Genomic DNA, 5,860 nt, shown 5'->3' with positions numbered 1-5,860 from the left:
AAAAATCCTATTGGCCTGAGCCAATCTATCAGAGCTGTAGTTTAAAGGGCCCACAGAATAGATTGAGAGTGGGTTACGATGATCATGTCACATGCTAGAAGTAGAACTACTGGGTCTTGCGTTTAATATTTTGAAGAAATGACAACTGTTTTCTACACCAGCTGCACCATTTTACATTCCCACCAGTCACGTATGAATTTTCCAACTTTTATGCATCCTTTCCAACCTTAACAATGTTTGTTTGTTTGTGGTTTTGTTTTTGAGATTTTTTGAGACAGGCTCTCACTATGTAGTTAAGGGTGGTCCTTGCCGGGAGTGGTAGCGCATCCCTGTAATCCCAGCATTTGGGAGGCTGAGGTAGGAAAATCATTGCGAGTTCGAGGCCAGCCTAGGCTACAAAGTGAGCTCAGCGCCAGCGTGAACTGCATAGCGAGACCCTGTCTCAAAAAGATTAAAAAAAAAAAAGCGGGGGAGGGTGGTCCCCAACTCAATGTGTAGCCCAGCCTGGCCTTGAACTCACAGGCACCAGCCTGCCTCAGCCTCTCCAGTACTGGGATCACAGGCTTGTGCTACCACACCTGGCTGATGAGTAGGTTACACTTGTGGTTTGAATTTGCATTTCTCTAAAAATTAGTGATGTTGGGTGTATTTCCATATGCTAATTGGTCATTAGTACAGTGTCTTTTCTTTGGAGCAGTTCAAGTACTTTGCTCATTTTTTTTTTTTGTTTGTACCGGGAATCGAACTCAGCACCTCGCGCTAGCCAGGCAGGTGCTGTGCCACTGAACTATACCTTCGGCCCAAAATGTGTATTTTTTATGATCTTCTAATTTGTTTGTTTGTTTGTTGAATTGGGGGGGGGGAGCGGGCGTGGTGGCGCAGGCCTGTAATCCCAGCACTTGGGAGGCTGAGGCAGAAGGATCGTTTCAGGTGCAAGGCCAGCCTGGGCTACAAACTGAGTTCAAGACCAACCTGAACTGCATAGTGAGACCCTGTCTCAAAAAGACGACACACACACACACAAAAAATGGAATTTGGGGGAGCCGGTGGTGGGGAGGCACTGAGAATTGAACTCAGAACCTCATACTTTCCACACAGGAGCCTTACCACTGAGCTAAATCCTCAGCCCCTCGCTTTGCTCATTTTTGTGGTTTGTTTTTGTTTAATTTTTTTTGAGATGGGGCCTTGCTATATAGTGGCCTCAAGCTCACTGTGTAGCCTAGATTGGTCTTGAACTCACTGTGATCCTCCTGCCTCAGCCTCCCATGTGCTGAGATTACAGATGTGCGCCACCATACCTAGCTGCTCATGTTTAAATTAAACTATTAGTGGTTTTGTTACTGCATTGCAAGTGTTCTTTTTATATCCTGCTTACTAGAAACATGAGATATATAATTTGCAAATGTTTTTCTCCTATTAGCTTGTCTTCTCACTTTATAAAAGCTTCAATATTTTTTATTTATTTTTAAAAATTATTTTTAATTCTTACTTTTTTGGTCAGGGATATAGCTTAGTGGCTCAGTGCCTGCCTTCTGAGTTCAACTCCCAGTACCCAAAAATTTTTACGTTTTTGTTGAGACTACAAGTGCGTGGCACTACGCTAGGCTAAAAAGATTATTCTTTCCCCATTGAATGGTCTTGACACCCTTGTCAAAAATCAACTGGCTCTCAGCTGGACGTGGTGGCCCATGCCTGTAATCCTAACACTTGGGAGGCTGAGGCAGAGAGTTTGAGCCCAGCTTGGGCTACATAGTAGTTCTGAACTACGTAGCAAGAACTACATGACTAGCTTGGGCTACATTGCCTGAACTACATAGCAAGACCTTGTATCAAAAAACAAAAAGCAAACAAATCAACTGGTTGTCTTTCCAGGTGTCCTCACGAATGTGACATCATCTTTAAGCCCTGTGTGGTAATCCCGGATGCATCCCTGTGATGCTCAGGGAAGACAAGGTGACCTGGAAATCCAACTACTTCCTTAAGATGATCCAACTTTCGGGTGATTATCCAAAATGCTTTATTGTGGAAGCAGACAGTGTGGTCCCAAAGCAGATGAGGCAGAGCTGCACGTCTCTCCGAGGGAAGGCCGTGATGCTGATGGACAAGAGCACTGTGATGCGAAGGCTGTGGAGATGTTTCTAGAGAAACTGTTGCCACATATCTGGGGGAATGTGGCTTTGTGTTCACCAAGGAGGACCTCACTGAGACCAGGGATATGCTGCTGGCCCACAAGGGGCCAGCTGCTGCCTGTGCTGGTGCCAGTGCACCGTGTGAAGTCACTGTCCCAGCCCAGAACACTGGCCTAGGGCCTGAGAAGACCTCCTTCTTCCAGGCTCTGGGCATCACCACTAAAATGTCCTGGTCACCACTGAAATCCTGAGTGATGTGCAGCTGATTAAGAGTAGCGATAAAGTGGGAGCCAGCAAGGCCACCCTCCTGAACATGTTGAAAATCTCCCATTCTCCTCTGGGCTGATCCTTCAGCAGGTGTTTGACAAGGGCAGCATCTACAACTCTGAAATGCTTGACATTACCGAGGAAACTCTGCATTTGCACTCTCTGGAGGGTGTCCGCAATGTTGCAGGTGTTTGTCTGCAGATTGGTTACCCCACTGTTTCATCAGTACCCCATTCTGTCATCAGTGGGGACAAGCAGGTCTTGGCTTTGTCTGTAGAGGCTGATTACACCTTTCCACTTACTGAAAAAGTCAAGGACTTCTTGGCTGGTCCATCTGCATTTGTGGCTGCTGCCCCTGTTGCTGCTACCACCACTGCTACTCCTGCTGCTGCAGCCACCCCAACCAAGGAAGAGTCAGAGGAGTCAGATGAGGATGTTGGATTCGGTCTCTGTGGTTGATCACCAAAAAACAAACTACTCAGCCTGCATGATTTGCAAAACAAGGAATAAAATCATAATTGTCTTAAAAAAATAATCAGTGGGCCACCCAGCAAGTGCCTGCCAGTGACACATGCCTGTAATCCCAGCTACTCAGGAGGCTGATCACAAGTTCCAAGTTAGCCTGGTGGATTTAGCAAGACCTTATCTTAAAAAAAGGGGGTGGGAGTGATGGACTGGGGATGTAGCTCAATGCCAGGCCCTGAATTAAGTCCCCAGGACTGTAGGAAAAAAAATTAGAAAAATGATTGTTTGGATATCTGGATCTCATTTCTATATGAAGTTTAGGATTAACCCATTAATTTCTGAAAAAAAAAGCTGTTGGCATTTTGGTATGATTGCATTTACTCTGTGGATTAATTTGGGGAATTATTATCATTGTTTGTTTTGTTTTGCAATATTGCGGATCAAACCCAGGTCCTCACACATACGAGGTAAACATTCTACCAATGAGTGACACCTCCAGTCTAGTTTATGTCTAAGAGTTTTTCCATTTCATATTGACTATCTTGCTGGGTGTGGTAGCACACACCTGTAATTCCAGGATTCGGGAGGCTGAGGCAGGAAGATCACTGTAAGATTCAGACCAGTTTGGGCTGCAAAGTGAGTTCAAGGTCAGCCTGGGCTATATAGTGAGAGAGACACTGTCTCAAAAGGAAAACAAAATAAAACACAAACCAACAAAGTCAATAAGTTACTAAGGCTGTTGCTCAACTTGGGATCCTCCTGCCTCAGGCTTCCAGAGTGCTGGGATCACAAGCAAATGCCATCAGGCCCAGCTAGCTTCATTCTTGATTTTCATACTTTATATCTTCTTTCTTTTTTTCCCTGTCCACCTAGCTGAACGTTTCTCCATGTGTGCATATGTAGTGCTGGGGATGGAACCAAGGGCCTTGCACATGCTTAGTATGTGAGTTATACCCCTACCCCCGGGTTTGTCTATTTTGATTATCTTTTTAAAGAACCAATTTTTGGGGCTGGAGGTGTAGCTCAGTGGCAGAGCCTTTTCCTGGCATGCAGAAAGCCCTGGGTTTAAGTCTCAGCACTGAAAAAGAAAAATCAAAAATTTTAGTTTTGTTTTTGTCTGTTTTTTTTTTTATTATTCTTTGGTTGTTTATCTCTACTGTAGTCTTTATTATTTCACTCCTTCTCGAATTTATTTATTTGTTTGTTTATTTTTGGATACTGGGGATCAAACTCAGGACCTCAAGCTTGGCAGGCAGCATGTGCCACTGAGCTAAATCCCCAACCCCTATTTATTTAGTTATTGAGACAGGGTCTTGCTGTGTAGTTCAGGCTGACCTTGAATTCACAGCAATCCTCCTGCCTCAGCCTCCCAAGTGCTGAGATTACAAGTGTGTGTCACTACATCCTACTTCTTTCCTTTCCTTTCTTTCTTTCTTTTTTGTCTTTTTGACACAGGGTTTCACTATGCAGTTTAGGCTGGCCTTGAACTCATGGCAATCCTCCTGCCTCAACCTCCTGAGTGCTGGGATTACAGACGTGTGCCACCATGCCCAGCCTTCCTTCTGATTTCTTTAGGTTTAATTTTTCCTTATTTTTCTAGCTTAATAAAGGAAGTCATTTATTTGGAGAAAAGTATTTTGGACAGAGGGAATAGCACATACAAAAGTCCTGAGGCAGAATAATGCCTGGTATGCTTAGTGGATATTGAGGTCATTTTGGCTATTGCAGGTAAAAACTTTACAAAGCATCTTCTCACTAGAAAGGTGACCCTGAAAATTTCGTGTGAAGCCTTAAAGAATTTTAGTCTTAGTGCAATGGGAGGCCATTGGAAAACTTTGAGAAGGGAAGTGATATATCGTCTGCATTTTATTTTGTTTTGCTTTTTTGAGGTAGGGTCTCACTATGTAGCCCAGGCTGGCTTCAAACTTTCAGCGATCCTCCTGCCTCAGCCTCCCAAGTGCTTGGATTACAGGAGTTCACCACCATGGCTGGTTTATGATCTATATTTTAAAGCATCTCTCTTTTTTTTTTTCACATTACTGACAACACATTATCAGCAAGAAAAGGATGGACAGGGAGATGGGGTACTGCAGCTAGTTACGGTTGTGCACGCCTGTAATCCCACCACTTGGGAGGCTAAGGCCAGCTTAGGCTACATAGCAAGACTCAGTTTCCAAAAGCACATAAATAAATATTGCAATAATCCAGGTGATACATAAGATTGCTTTGAACAAGGGCAGTAGTAGTGCAGAAAGTGGAAAATGGTTAGATGGGATGTTCGTATATTGAAAGAGAAATGGAAGAGTCTTTCTGGTTCTAAGGACCTGGAAGAACAGAGTTATTTATGGAGATAGCAAAGACTATGAAGACAGCATTTCGGAGAAAAGGAAGAACGGAGAAGCCAGGTTTGAACATGTCACTTTGCTGTGCCTAGTTGACATCGAAGTGGAATTGCAGAGCAGGTAGGTACATATGGAGGATTCTAGAATTTAGAAGAAAGTGGCGTGGGGTATAACTTGGGAGCTCAGAATGGTCAAGTTCTTTCATGCTCGCTATTGTAGGAGTGACCCAGGAGTCACTTGGTAAACACACGTTTTGTAGCTGAGCACCTGTTTGGTGTGAGGCTCGGGGCCCGGGTTTAGGCTTCAGTAGTGGAAGGCAGAGGGTGCTATTTATGGAAACGGAGAACAGGGGAAGAGATGCACTTCTGGGACGACAATGAGGCTCATGCGACAGGTCTGGGCTAGAGACCAGGCGTGGGCAATAGAATTCACTGGAGTTGTTGAAATAGGCCCCAAGGGGAGAGTGGGTCCCAGCTATCGAGAACAGAGATGACACATCTTCCCATATCCTTCCTCCCTGTAAGCGCCTGCAGTCATCACAGAAAACGCCTGCCAAAACATACTTTATTTCTCTCAGCACCTCGGATCTTCCTGAGACCGCGGTTGGAGCAGGGAAGCCAAACCACACCCCGCCGGGGGCGGGGCTTGGCGGCGGCG

The 5,860-nt window shown here is 44.9% G+C and overlaps 2 protein-coding genes and 1 pseudogene across 2 annotated transcripts in view; 2 read left to right on the top strand and 1 right to left on the bottom strand.

Moving 5' to 3' along the window:
* Positions 1-3,267, top strand: LOC102015185 (annotated as a pseudogene).
* Positions 1-5,860, top strand: part of Vmo1 (vitelline membrane outer layer 1 homolog (chicken)) — a 13,288-nt gene that overhangs the window by 956 nt on the left and 6,472 nt on the right. The window lies entirely within an intron of this gene.
* Positions 5,752-5,860, bottom strand: part of Gltpd2 (glycolipid transfer protein domain containing 2) — a gene marked incomplete in the record, with an annotated part of 11,239 nt that continues 11,130 nt past the window's right edge. The window contains 1 exon segment of the mRNA XM_013522215.1: positions 5,752-5,860.

Source organism: Chinchilla lanigera, unplaced genomic scaffold, assembly GCF_000276665.1.
Source record: "Chinchilla lanigera isolate Chin_1 unplaced genomic scaffold, ChiLan1.0 scaffold00066, whole genome shotgun sequence".
Taxonomy (NCBI): Eukaryota; Metazoa; Chordata; class Mammalia; order Rodentia; family Chinchillidae; genus Chinchilla; species Chinchilla lanigera.
The sequence above is the reverse complement of the archived record's forward strand: the minus strand, read 5'-3'. Positions and strand labels throughout refer to the sequence as shown.